Source organism: Macrotis lagotis, chromosome X (genome assembly GCF_037893015.1).
Source record: "Macrotis lagotis isolate mMagLag1 chromosome X, bilby.v1.9.chrom.fasta, whole genome shotgun sequence".
In the NCBI taxonomy this organism is placed as follows: Eukaryota; Metazoa; Chordata; class Mammalia; order Peramelemorphia; family Peramelidae; genus Macrotis; species Macrotis lagotis.
In genome coordinates this window covers 175073981-175088904 of record NC_133666.1, presented here as the reverse complement: position 1 = coordinate 175088904, position 14924 = coordinate 175073981, and the positions used below count along the sequence as shown (strand labels likewise).

General features: G+C 35.5%; 1 long non-coding RNA gene and 1 pseudogene across 3 annotated transcripts in view; both read left to right on the top strand.

Annotated features, from left to right (window-relative positions):
* LOC141499985 (uncharacterized) overlaps positions 1-14924 on the top strand; it is a 205502-nt gene that overhangs the window by 4931 nt on the left and 185647 nt on the right. For 2 of the 3 annotated variants that reach the window (XR_012471816.1, XR_012471814.1), the window contains one exon: positions 1504-1644. The exons of the other annotated variant lie outside the window; for it this stretch is intronic. This is a non-coding gene — a long non-coding RNA (uncharacterized LOC141499985). Of the gene's footprint in view, positions 1-1503; positions 1645-14924 lie in introns of those variants that run through there. 3 annotated transcript variants of the gene reach the window in all.
* LOC141499717 (cyclin-dependent kinase 2-associated protein 1 pseudogene) lies at positions 2865-4394 on the top strand (annotated as a pseudogene).

Genomic DNA, 14924 nt, shown 5'->3' with positions numbered 1-14924 from the left:
AGCCACTTGACCCCATTTGCCTCGCAAAAAAAGAAAAAAAAACCTAAACCTAAAATGACTCAGCTTTAGACTTCATTTTCATGACCTTCATTTATACTCAAGAGCTAATTTTTCAGATGATAACCGTTGCTACTTCTTCTAGCATCCTAAAGAGCTAGAGTGGTTGTTTGACTGATTGACTTTTGTTGTTTTGGCATTTAATACTATGGCTTATGAGTTCCCATCAGTGTGCTTTTCATTAACTGCCAGTGAAATGACTGGTAGACATGAATTAGCTCTCAGAAAAATTAACTGAATTATAGAGCAAGAATAGTTGGTACAAAGCATTTCCTAAAATTTTTCTGAATATCTGGGGCTTACTCTCCCATAAGTGGAGGGAAAAAACCATAGTAGTGTGGTAGCAAACTGTCAAGAACAATGATAGTGAGCACATATATTATAGTAGATTGTAATAGGTAGAATACCATCAGTGGCCATGGTATAAAATCATAACTTTTTTTTTTGCAAGGCAATGGGGTCAAGTGACTTGCTCACACAGCTGGTAATTATTAAGTGTCTGAGTCCAGATTTGAACTCAGGGCCTCCTGACTCTAGGGCTAGTGCTTTATCCACTGTGGCACCTTGCCCTTACAATCATAACTCTTAAATTAATAAAAGTACTTTCTTGAGCCCCTAGTAGACATTTTATTCTGGTAAACAGGGAATGGTCTTTGAAACTACTTTATTCCTTAGATGACTGTCTTTCCTATGTCCATATGTGTGTGAACTCTGGGTGCATTGTTTACAACTGGTCCAGGTTTTCTAATAACATAATCTATCAATCTGTGGTTGTGGATGGGGAGTATAACACTCAATGTGAACTTACTGTCCCTCCCTCTTACTGCTTACTTATATAAGCAGAAGGATCTGTCTTTTTACAAACCTGGAGTCCTCTACCAGTTAAATTTCATGGCTAGACTGGATAAACTCAAAATTTATCCACTATTTAAATTTCTGAGGAAAATACATTTTGTAGCCAACTACCTAGTTCTCTTCTTGATACCCAAAAGGAGAATTCACATTTTGTTAACAGTCTTATTCACATCTTTAAAACATCTTTATGTGTGAGCTATCCACTTTATTATATTAATTAGGCTACAATCATATTTTTAAATTTTTTTCCTTTGGTATTTTCCTCTGTTCCTTTTTTATCCTTTTGTACTTTAACAATAACCAACCATTTCTGAGTCCAGTATAGTGCTCTCTCCCCAAATTTCCAACTATCTCATAGTTGCCAGATCTGATTGTCTTCTCTCAGTCTTCATTCTTCTTGACCTATCTGTAGAATTTGACATTCTTGACCTCTGTCTTGTCCTTTAGGATATTCTCTGTTTTCTGCATTTTTGTGTCAATGAACACTTCAAATTCTCATATCCTGAAGTGATAATATATTACAGCATGATTTAAGTAATAAAGCATACTTTCTAGGTTTTCTTACCTAATGTTTCTTTCTCTTCTTTATAGGCTTATTATCTATATCATGGATATTAACTGTGCATCTTCCCCACATCTTATCCTGTTCCCTTATCCCTCAGAAATATTGCAGTTTTAGTCACAAAACACCACAATAAAGTGAATAATACAATAAAGTGAGTCACAAAAATATTTTTGTGTCCCAGTGCATGTTATTTTACACTGTACTATATAGTCTATCAACTGTATAATAGTATTGTCTAAAAGAATCAATGTACACATCTTAATTAAAATATTTTATTTCTAAAAACTTATTTCTAAACCTTCAGCAAGTTATAATCTTTTTTGCTGGTGGAAAATCTTGCCTTGATGTTGATGGCTGCTGACTGATCAGAGTGGTGGTGGTTGTTGAAAATTGGGATGACTGTGGCAATTTCATAAAAAAAGATAACAATGAAGTTTGCCCCATCAATTGACTCTTCCTTTCACTTAAACACCCAGAGCTTATTATAGTTTGTTAATCAGTCTAATTTCAATATTGTTGTTTCTTGGGTAGGGGAAGGTCCAAGAAGTAGGAGAGAGAGAGGGAATGACTGTTGGGTAGAAAAGTCAAAATATTTATCAGTTAAATTTGCCATCTTATATAGGGATAGTTCATGGCACCCCAAAGCAATTATAATGCTAACATCAAAGATCAACAATCATAGAGCACTATAACAGCTATAATTTTGAAACATAAGAATTACTAAAATGTGACAGAGACAATAGGTAAGCATATACTGTTGGAAAAATGGCACTGATAGACTTACTTGATAGAGTTATTACAAAACTCTAATTTATAACACCAAGAGGCGATATCTATGAAGTACAAAGTAAAGCACAATAAATCAAGGTATGATTATATATCTCATCAGATGTGCATTAGTGTCCCAGATTTCCCACATCCCTTCCAATATTGATCATTGTCCTTTCTGGTCATATTGGCCATTCTGAGAGGTGTGAGGTGGTACCTCAGAGACGCTTTAATTTGCATTTCTCTAATCAGTAATGATTTAGAGTAACTTTTCATATGACTATGATTCACTTTGATTTTCTCATCTGTAAGTTGCCTCTGCATATATCCTTTGACCATTTCTCAATTGGGGAATGATTTGTTGAACTTCTTTAATCTGTAATATTTTGGAGCACTTTTCCACACGATTATAGATGGCGCTAATTTCTTCATTAGAAAACTGCCTGGAGAGGAGGAGGAGGAGGAGGAGGAGGAGGGCCGCGCCGCCCCGCCCCCACCCCACCGCTGCCACTCCAAGGTTTGCGGCGGGGCCGCGGGGGGCCGCGGGGGGCCGCTGGGCCGTGTCGCGGGGGTCCCGCCGAGTGATGGCCATCTTTGCCGGGGCCGCTGAGCCACCGGCATGTCCTACAAGCCCACGGCAGGCACCCCCCTTGCCCCGGCTGGGAGTGTCCACTCTCCTTCCGCCAGCATGGCGGCATCTACCCAGTATCGGCAGCTAATCAATGACTATGGACCCCCATCTCTAGGCTATACCCAGGGTTCAGGGAGCAGCCAGGTACCTCAAAGCAAATATGCAGGACTTGTAGCTATCATCGAAGATCTAGGGAAAGAGATCAGACCCACATATGCAGGGAGCAAAAGTGCCATGGAGAGGCTAAAACGAGGCATCATTCATGCTCGAGGATTAGTCCGGGAATGCCTGGCAGAGACTGAACGCAATGCAAGATCCTAGCCTCCCACTTCACTTCCAAAGTTTGCCATTTCTTTGTGAAGAAGAAAGACTAACACTTATTCCTCTGGTGACTTTCAAAACATTCATATCAATCTCTTCTGTTGAATGGTCCAAAAGTTTGGGTTCTTTCCCCTTTTCTTCTTCCCATCCCCACCACAGTCTGTAAGAATAGGAGGTCATTTTGCAGTTAAGATTTCCATTATATGTAGTTAGCAACCTATGTCACTTTTTTTTTTAAAATATTGAGTCCAGACCATGCATGTAGAAAATTCTGCTTCTGTTGCTGCCAACTCTAATTTACTGCCCTGCTAACTTAATCCCAATCTTGGATTTTCTTCTTTTGAATACACTTAAAACCACCCACCTAAATATCATTCTTTGCACCTTTTCCAGAATCTCCAATAACTCTTTAAAGATTTTTTTCACAAATCAATGCCAACTGCATGGGAGAAGGGAAGCAAGATTGAGGAAAAAAATTCTAAAAACAATAAAAAAATTAAAACCTTCTCTGAAGTACCACCTCACACCTATCAGATTGGCCAATATGACTATAAAGGAAAATAATCAATTTGGGGAGGAATGTGGGAAAACTGAGAGACTAATGCATTGTTACAGGAGCTGAGAACTGATCCAACCTTTCTGGAGAGCAATTTGGAACTTTGCCCAAAGGGCTATATAATTGTGCATACCCTTTGATCCAGCAATATCACTAGGTTTATATTCCAAAGAGATCACAAAAAAGTAAAAAAAAAAAAAACCCACATGTATAAAAATATAACAGTTCTTTTTGTAGTGGCAAAGGATTGGAAAGTGAATGTCCATCAATTGGGAAATGGCTGATCAAATTGTGGTATATGAATGTGATGGAGCACTATTGTTCTATAAGAAATCATGTGGAATGGGACTTTAGAAAAGCTTGGAAAGACTTGTATGATCTGATGCTGAGTGAAGTGAGCAGAACCAGAACATTGTTTACACTATCAGCAGCATTGTGTGATGATCAACTATGATGGACTTGCTCAACTTAGCAGTGCAATCATCAAAGATTATTCTAAAGGACCTGTTATGGAAAATACTATTCACATCCGAAGGAACTATAAGGTTTGAATGCAGACCAAACCTTATTATTTTCAGTTTTCAAAAGTGTTTTTTGTATTATGTTTTTCCCTCTGATATTTTTTCCCTTTTTTATTTGATTCTTTCAAAACATCACTAAAAGGGACATATGTTTAACATAGAATATGTTAAGTTTAGCATATTGAGGGGGAAGGAAGGGAAGGAGGGAGAAAATGTGGAATTCAAAACTTTATAAAAATTATTGTTGTAAACTATCTTTGAAAGTAGTTGGAAAAATAAATAAATAGGCTTAGGTATGGGCAACAGAACTCCCTCAGTACTGAGTAAGGATTAAGGAGATTAACTACATAGCATAAAGGCTCATCCCATTTTGTTCAAGGATAATCAGGCTACTGCCATACTCCTCACCTCCCCAGGCCTCAGAAGTGGGCCACTGATCAAGATCACAGATACTCCAGAGAAAGCAATCAGTTCCCCCTCCTGGCTGGCCCCCTAGAAGCCTCTAGGGATATCAGTACCAAAGGTCTGTAAACCAGCCCCTCCCCCCCAACACAAGATTCTCGGAAAATGAAAAAAAAAGACAACAGAAGGGTGAGGGGATCCATTGAAAGTTACCTAGAAGACAAAGATCCTAACTCAGAGAGATCTAGGAACTTTTAAGGAGAATATGAATTCATCTCTAGCCCAGAAAGACTTCTTAGAAGAGATCAGAAAGGAGTTTAATAATCATTTGGAAAAATAGGGAAAAGAAACACAAGAGAAAATTAACACTTTGCAACAAGAAAACAAATCCTTTGAAAATATAATTGAACAAGTGCAAAACGAAAATAATTCAAGACCACAATTGGGCAAATGGAAAACTCCTTCAAAAATAGAATTGACCAATTAGAACAAGAGATGCAAAAGGTAAATGAAGAAAATTCTTCTCTAAAAAAAGAATGAAATATGTGAAAACTAATGACTTCATGAGACAGAAAGAATCTGTTCAACAAAACCAAAAAAAAATCAAAAAACAAGAAGAAAATGTAAAATACCTCAATGGAAAAACCAGTGACCTCAGAATATATTCAGGAGAGACAACTTAAGAATCATTGGGTTTCTTGAAAACACTGAAGATAAAATAAACCTGGACTCCATATTTCAGGATATAGTGAAGGAAAAATTTCCCTGATATTATGGAACCAGAGGGCAAAATAGTTATTGATATTTAATACATCAATCCCCTCCTGAAAGGAATCCCAAAATGAAAATACCAAGGAATATTGTGATCAAATTCTATAACTATCAGATAAAAGAGCAAATCCTGCAAGCAACCAGAAAGAAACAATTTAAATACCAAGGAGCCACAGTAAGGATTACACAGGACCTGGCTGCATCAACATTAAGGGATCAAAGTTCTTGAATACGATATACTGAAGAGCAAGAGAACTTGAAATGAAGCCAAGAATTCACTATCCAGCATAACTGTACCTTCTCTTCCAGGGGAAAAGATGGCCATTTAATGAAATAGGAGACTTCCAACTTTTCCTGGATGAAAAGACCAGAGTTAAATAGAAAATTTGGACTTCAAATAGGAGACTCAAGAGATCCATGAAAAGATTAAAAAAGGGGTAAAAAAAAAACTTTCTATCTAATAAGATGAAACTGGCTATATCCCCACCAGGGAGAACAATTCTCATAACTTTTTTTTAGGTTTTTGCAAGGCAAACGGGGTTAAGTGGCTTGCCCAAGGCCACACAGCTAGGTAATTATTAATTATTAAATGTCTGAGACCAGATTTGAACCCAGGTACTCCTGACTCCAGGGCGGGTGCTTTATCCACTATGCCACTTAGCCACCCCTCTCATAACTCTTGAGAACTGTAACTCATTAGAGAGAATCTACTTATCCAGAAGTAATGGACACTCATAACTTGTCAATGACTCTGATAGAATGATTTAAAAGCAATATCTCCTTAAAAAGCGAGGACAGTAAAGAGACTAGGGGATGGAGGAGATTGAATGGGGTACATGAAGAGGTACTGAAATACTACTGCAATAGAAGGGATGAACCATCTGAATCTTAGTCTCATCAGATTTGGTTCAAAGAAAGATTAAAATACACACACTCAGTTAAGAAACTTACCTTACCTTTCAAGTATTAAAAAGGGAAAGGGTGAGGGGGGGGAAGGAAAAGGGGAACTAACAGAATGAAGGCAAGGAAGAAGGGCAAAGGTAAAAAGGGAAATAAAGGGGAGGGGGCTGGATATAAAGGGGAAAACACACTGAAGGAGGTGGAATTCAGAAGAAAATACTGGGGAATATGAATAAGGGAAAAGGGGGAAAATACAGAGTGAAGATAGCATGGAGGGCAATAAAGAGTTAATAATTATAACTTTGAAAGTGAATGGGATGAACTCTCCCATAAAACATAAGCAAATAGCAGAGTGGATTAAAAACCAGAATCCTACAATGTGCTGCTTACAGGAAACTCATTAAAAGCAGAGAGATACATATAAAGTAAAGGTAAAAGGTTGGAACAGAATATACTTTGCTTCAGCTGAAGTAAAAAAGGCAGGTGTAGCAATCCTTATCTCAGACAAAGCAGTTACAAAAAATAGATCTCATTAAAAGAAATAAGGAAGAAAACTATATCCTGCTAAAGGGTATTATGAAGCAATTTAAGTATTAAATATGTATGCACCAAGTGGTATAGCATCCAATTTCTTAGTGGAGAAGCTAAAAGAGTTACAGGAAGACATGAACAGCAACTCTACTGGTAGGAGATCTCAACCACCCTCTCTCAGATTTAGATAAATCTAACTAAAATAAACAAGAACAAAGTTAAGGAGGTAAATAGAATGGTAGAAAACCTAGACATGATAGACCTTTGAGGAAAACTGAACAGGAATAGAAAGGAATACACTTTTTTCTGCATTACATGGCACTTATAAAAAAATTGACCAGGAACTAGGGCATAAAACCTTCATAATAAAATGCAGAAAGGCAGAAATAATGAATACATCTTTCTCAGGGCATAATGCAATAACATTCACATGCAATAATGGGCCATGGAGAGATAAACCTAAAACTAATCAGAAACTAAATAACCTCATTTTAAAGAATGAGTGAATCAAACAACAAATTAAAGATGGAATTAATGATTTCATCTTAGATAATGACAATAATGAGACAACATACCAAAACTTATGGGATACAGCCAAGGCATTTATTAGGAGATATAGTATATCTTTAAATGCTTACATGAATAAAATAGAGAAAGAGGAAATCAATGAACTAACTAAAAAAATTAGAGAAAACAAATTAAAAAGCCTCAATTAGATACCAAATTATATATTCTAAAAATTAATAAAATAAAAAGCAAGAAAACTATTAAACTAATAAATAAAATCAAGAGTTGGTTTAATGAAAAAACAATAAGATTGATAAACCTTTGGTTAATTTGATTTAAAAAAAAGAAAGAAGAAAACCAAATTACTAATATCATAAAAGAAAAAAAAAGGTGAATTCACCACCAAAGAGGAGAAAACTAAAGTAATAGTTTGGAATTATTTTGTCCAACTATATGCCAATAAATTTGATCTAAGTGAAATGGATGAATGTTTACAAAAAATACAAGTTGCCCAAGTTAAATGAAGAATAAATACCTAAATAACACCATCTCAGAAAAAGAAATTCAGCAAGACATTATTAAACTCCCTAATAAAAAAATCTCAGCCAGATGGATCCACAAGTGAATTCTATCAAACATTTAAGGAACAATTGGTTCCAATTCCACATAAACTCTTTGGAAAAATAGGTGAAGTTGGAACTCTGCCTAACTCCTTCTCTGACACAAATATGGTGCTGATGCCTAAACCAGGAAGAGTCAAAAACAGAGAAAAATATAGACCAATTTTCCTAATGAATGTAGATGCAGAAATCTTAAATAAAATCTTAGCAAAGTGATTACAGCAAGTTTTCACTAGGATAATACATTATGACCAAGTAGGATTTATCCCAGGAATGCAGGGTTGATTCAATATTAGGAAAACAGTTGTCATGTCAATAACCTAGCAGAAATCATATGATTATCTCAATAGATGCTGAAAAAGCCTTTAATAAAACACAGTATGGATTCCTACTAAAAACACTAGAGAGCTTATGAATAAATGGATGGTTTCTTAGAATGATAAACGGTATTGCTCTGAAACTATCAACAAGCATTACATGGAATGGGGATAAGTTAGAAGCATTCCCAATAAAATCAGGGGTGAAACAATTACTATTCAATATTGTGTTAGAAATGTTAGTTTCAGCAATAAGTGAAGAAAAAAGAAATTGAAGGAATTAGAATTGGGAAGGAAGAAACAAAACTCTCACTCTTTGCAGATGACATGGTGATATACCTAGAGAATCCCAAAAAGATCATCTAAAAACTACTAGAAACAATTAGCAACTTTAGCAAATTCCCAGGATATAAAATAAGCCCACACAAATCCTCAGCATTTCTATATTTTACTAGCAAGATAAAGCAACGAGAGCTTCGAGTAACTTCAGACAATATAAAATACTTAGGAGTCTACCTGCCAAGACAGACTAAGAAACTCTATGAAAACAAGTGTAAAACACTTTTTCATACAAAATAACCAGGAATATATCAACTGCTCATGGATAGGCTGAGCTAATACAATAAAGATTACAATTCTACTTTAATTAAACTATTTAGTGCTTTACCAATAAAACTTCCAATAACTACTTTAATGAGCTAGAAAAAATTGTAACTAAATTCATATGGAGAAACAAAAAGGGATTTAATGGGGGGGGGGAGGGCAAAAGAAGGTAGCTTAGCCTTACTAGATCTACAATTATATCAGTCATCAAAACTGTCTAGTATTGGCTAAGAAATAGAGTGGTGGATCAAAGGAATAGATTAGGTGCAAAAGATAAAGCAGGAAATGATTATAATAATTTGCTGTTTGATAAATCCTAAGAGTTCAGCTTTTGGGATAAGAACTCTCTCTTCGATAAAAACTGTCGGGAAAATTGGAAGTAGTACTGCAGAAACTTGTATTAGATCAACCTCTCACTCCCCATACCAAGATAAGATCAAAGTAAGTAGAGGATGTAGACATGAAAGACAATATTATAAGCAAAGTATGGGATCAAGGGATAGTTTATCTGTCATATCTATGGAAAGGGATGCAGTTTATGACCAACGAAAGATGGAGAACATCATTAAAAACAAGCTGGATAATTCTTATTATATTAAATTAAAAATCTTTTACACAAATAAAACCACTGTAAGCAAGATCAAAAGAAATGTAGTAAATTGAAAAACAATTTTTATAACTAGTGGTTCTGACAAACTGTGTCAAATTTATTTAAAATCCAAGCCATTCCCCAATTGACAAATTGTCAAAGGATATGCAAAAGCAATTAGCAGATGAGGAAATCAAAGCTATCCATAGTCATATGAAAAATTGCTCTAAATCATTACTGATTAGATAAATGCAAATTAAAGCATCTCTGAAGTACCATCTCACACCTCTCAGACTGGCCAATATGACCAGAAAGAACAATGATCAATGTTGGAAGGGATGTGGAAAATCTGGGACACTAATGCACTGTTGGTGGAGCTGTGAACTGATCCAATCTTACTGGAGGGAAATTTTGAATTATGCCCAAAGGGCAATGAAAAAATGTGCATACCCTTTTATACAGCAATACCTTTACTGGGTCTTTACCCTGAAGAGATCATGAAAAAGGGTAAAAACATCATTTGTACAAAAATATTCATAGCAGCTCTGTTTGGGGTAGTAAAGAATTGGAAATCAAGTGAATGTCCACCAATTGGGGAATAGCTGAATAAATTGTGGTGTATATATATATATATATATATATATATATATATATATATATATATACATATATGTTATGGAATACTATTGTTTTGTCGGAAACTAGAGGGATAGGATTTCAGAGAAACCTGGAAAGACTTGCATGAACTGATGCTGAATGAGAAGAGCAGAAGCAGAAGAATATTGAATACCTTAATAGCAACATGGGGTTGATGATCAACCTTAATGGACTTGCTCATTCCATCAGTGCAATAACCAGGGACAATTTTAGGGTATCTGTGATGAGAATACCATCTATATCCAGAGAAATAAGTGTGGAGTTTAAAGTCCAAAGACTATTACCTTCAATTAAAAAAAAAATGTTGTCTTATGTACTACATAATTTTGCTATATGTAATATTTTATTTTTTCCTCTAGGCTATGATTTTTTTCCCTCAACAAATTCAATTTTGCATGCAAACAATGTAAAGATTATCAGACTGCCTTCTGTGGAGGGGAAGGGGGAGGAAAAGGGGGGGAATATGTAAAATTCAAAACCTTACCAAAAATTATAGGTAGAAACTACTATTGTATATGATTGGAAAACAATTAAAATTTTTATATAAAAAAGGATTATTTCAATTTCATGAGAAGTTCACTCCTCAGAGTTTTCTGTCCCTCCAGGAATAACATTCCCAGCAGAATTTGATCTATTTCACCTATCTTAAATCTTTGACACAGTCTCTACTAAGGTTTATGATCTATCTCAAACTAGTAGCAGCTTTCCTCTTTTCTCCTAATCATACCTTGTAAAATGGTATTATCACTACTCCAACCCACCTACCCCTCAGTTACCATCTTTTCTACTCCAGTAATCAGTTCCTACCTATTGTTGTGGTTCCTCCACCTTTTGAATAATTATATTCTCATTAAGACAAGTTAAAAGATAATTAGCTGCTTTTCTTTTCTCAGAAAGCAAATATCAGAAGGTTTCCAGGCAAATAAAGTCCCTCTTTAGTATTTTCTTTTAGGTTAGTGATGTTCCCCTTACTCCTTATCTATTTCTTCTTTCTGTTCTTTCTTCTGATGGTTTGGACAACAGTCTGAATGCAATACTTTTTTTTATTCTGTTTCTACCTCCACTGATGATCATCCAAAAGTTCTTCATGTTTTCTCCTCCTGGTTCCTGAATTTCTGTACTGTAGATTTTTAATATACAGTGCTAATTTCCATTCTACTCCACATCTTTTTTTTTTTAGTTTTTGCAAGGCAGTGGGGTTAAGTGGCTTGGCCAAGCCCACACGGCTAGGTAATTATTAACTGTCTGAGGCCGGATTTGAACTCAGGTACTCCTGACTCCAAGGCCAGTGCTCTATCCACTGCGTCACTTAGCCGCCCCTTCCACACCTATTTTTTTGAATAAGGTGTTTCCATCCAGAATAATTTTCCAACCATACTTCTCATCCTTTCAACTGTGTGGAGCTGTTTTTCACTTTAATTCTTCTTCTATAGTCTTAATTTATATACATATGCATATATATATATATATATATGTATATTTCTGGGACCTTCCATTTTCTTGAGACTCTGAATTCCCCTAGAGAAGGTATGAATCTCATTTGTGCCTGAGCCCTATTAGTTCCATTAATCAGTTCTTGGAAGTGAATAACTCAATTTCAAAACTTATTCACATACTTGAGCTTCACCTCTAAAAGGAATATCAAACAGAATAGGGAATATACAGAGTGACTTGCTATACTTGCTTCTCCCAGGTCCCTACCCCAGGAGAGGAAAAACTATTGCCAAATTATGACACTGACAAATTAAGGATTTGGAGAAAACATAGAAAGAAATGTTCCATACTAAAATGTGGAAGGAGGAACTTCCACCATATAGAGATATGGAAGAAGAAAAGATAACTAAAGATGGAGGTAAGATAGAGATGCAAAGTAAAAGGGTCTGCCCAGCAGAGTCATAACCAGACTAGTCCTTTTACTGTTACTGGGTTACTGGGAATACCCTACTAGAGAGGAAGATTGATTTCACGGTTTCCTAACAATGTTGACTTTTCCCCCCTCTTGTAGGAAGTGCTCAAACAGATTACTACTGCAAAGTCAAAAAAACAGAGAAAGATACCCTCAAGGGGGTAATTGGTTGAATCTCTAGCAATCTCAATTTATTTACCCTTGCATGTAAATCCAACCTAAAGCAATATTCTAAAATATTAAAACCTATATAATCTGAAAAATTTGAGAGGACAGGTGATTCCTTGATTATTTTTGTGCCTAGGTCTTTTGTAGATTTTTTTGTCCTATATTCAGTGTTTTGTTAGAGTGAATACTTATTTGAGAGGTAAGTAAAAAAGCTCAAATTCTAAAATTATCAGGAGGCAGAAAGTCTGAGTAGGTGGGGGTGGGGGAATAAGCTAAACTCTGATGTCCCAAGTGGAAACTCAGTGAAAGGACAGAGCCAAAGAGATACATGAAAAACTCCTAGTATTGCACAGGTTATAATTACAACCCATTATATATCCCATTATGCTTCTATCAAATGTAACTGTCCATTGTGCAGACAGTCATCAATAAATAAGTATTCTACATATCTGCTTGCTGTATTCAGAGACTTGCTGTTGGCCACATCCCTGTCAGTATAATTATTAGTTTTTGAAAACTTAAGAAAGAGTAATAATGTTTAGCCACTTTAAAATAGTACTTTAAACAGTACTCAACAATCGAATGATATTTATCTTCTTATCTCCAGGGAGGGAGAGAGACTAGTGAAAACCAAAAAACTCTTTTCAGAAGAAGGATATTTATAATACCTGTATATTTCTATTTTAATTATAAATTTTAATAAAACAAGATAAAAATCTGTAATAACATGTGAGGATGAAATCTTAAGACATTAGTTCATTTCTCATAAATTTCCTTTATGAGATTCTCAAAAGGAAGTTCTCAAAAGTAGAAAGCAATTAGTCATACTGAGACTGTAAGCTTTTCACTGACCTTGTCAACTGATCCTTGTCTGACACTTACTAAAATAATCTTCAACAGAGGAACTGAGTTTCCCTTCTTTGGTCATATTTTTATCATATTTCTCCCCTTCTTAGAATGAGGGAAAAATATGAATTCAATGATAAATGGGTGAACACAGTTTAAAATGTATAAGACAGTATAAACAATACAGTGCAGAATAGTGCTATATTAATTTGTTTTGGTATTCCTACAGGCCTGGATGTCTTTTTGATTTTGATGAAACTTTAGCTATCCTGGAAGAGTAAATCTTTATTTGCATATTCCCACTAGAAATGTTATTAAGAATAGGGAAATTTGGTATAAGTAGAGAAATAAATTTCTATATTCTACATGTCACCTTGCTGTGGAGGCTTAAGCAATAGGCCAATGCAAAATTAAAAAGTAGGAGGATTTGATTTTGATATCATCTTGGCATTCATTTTTTGCATTTTCTCCTCCATGAGTTTCCCTGATTTCTCAGGTACCTGATACCTCTTGATGTGTTCTGGCTACATGAGGACTTTACCACTCTGATTAAATTAAAAAATCAGTAAAGTTAAACTAATAACCAGCTACCCTAGTTATCCCCCTCAAGGTGCTTTCCAGATTATAAATAGCTTTCTTAAAGTATAACACCCAGAACTGAACATCCCAAATGTGGTCTGCTTTAGGCTTTCTAAATAATGAGGAAATGATTAGATAATATTCATTTTTTGACTGCCATATCACACCCCCACACACACCCCCACACACAGTCATATTGAGTTTGTTGCTCACTGAAACCTTCAGTCATTTTTTTTTTAGATGATATGTTGCCTAACTATATCTCTGTCCCATATTAAATTTGTGGAGTTGAGTTTTTAAAAGTGCAAGACAACTTTTATCCCTATTAAGTTTCATCTTCTTAGTCTGAGCCAAATTTTCTAGCCTGTTGCGATCTTTTCAGATCCTGACTTTGTCATCCAATGTATTAGCTAATCCTCCTAGCTTTGTGCCATTAAGAGATTTGATAACCATGTCATACAAGGTTTTATCCAAGTAATTGATAAATATCTTAAGCAGCTCATGACCAAATAGCTGTTCCTCCAGCCCCTAGTTGGCATCCTCCCAAGTCCTTCCAAATTGACATTAAACCATTAAGGATTTCTCTTTGGATCTGACTATTCACCAGTTCCAAATTCATCAAATTCTGTTTCTTCCTATCTTATATCTCTCCTTCTTTTCCAAAGAAATAACGAGATGTTTTTCAAAACTTTTGCTAAAATTTAGACATATTACTTCTACTTCATTTCCCTAATCTATCAATTTGGTTACTATTATAAAAAAAAAAGTAAGAGGCAATCCATGACCTGTTCTTGATGAAGCTTTGTAGATGTTTTCTAATCATTTGTCTTATCACAGGGATATGACAGATCAGACATTCACAGTTGGAAGGGGGAGAGCTAAGGTCTGCATTTCTGGATGAGTTTTTTTTTAGGTTTTTGCAAGACAAATGGGGTTAAGTGGCTTGCCCAAGGCCACACAGCTAGGTAATTATTAAGTGTCTGAGACCGGATTTGAACCCAGGTACTCCTGGGCTACACCACCTAGCCGCCCCCTGCATGAGTTTTTTATGCACTAGAAAGGCAGTATCATAGAGAAACATTCTAGAACTGGTACCAATTTTGCTAACCAAATGGTTAGGAGGACTCTATTTTAATTGGAGATAAAGCCATAACTGGGGGCATTTTCTAATGATTATCAACCTCTGGCTCAGTATCTTTTTAATCATTTTCCTTTTGACTACTCTCAAAAGATTTTGGTCATTCCTTCCCTTTA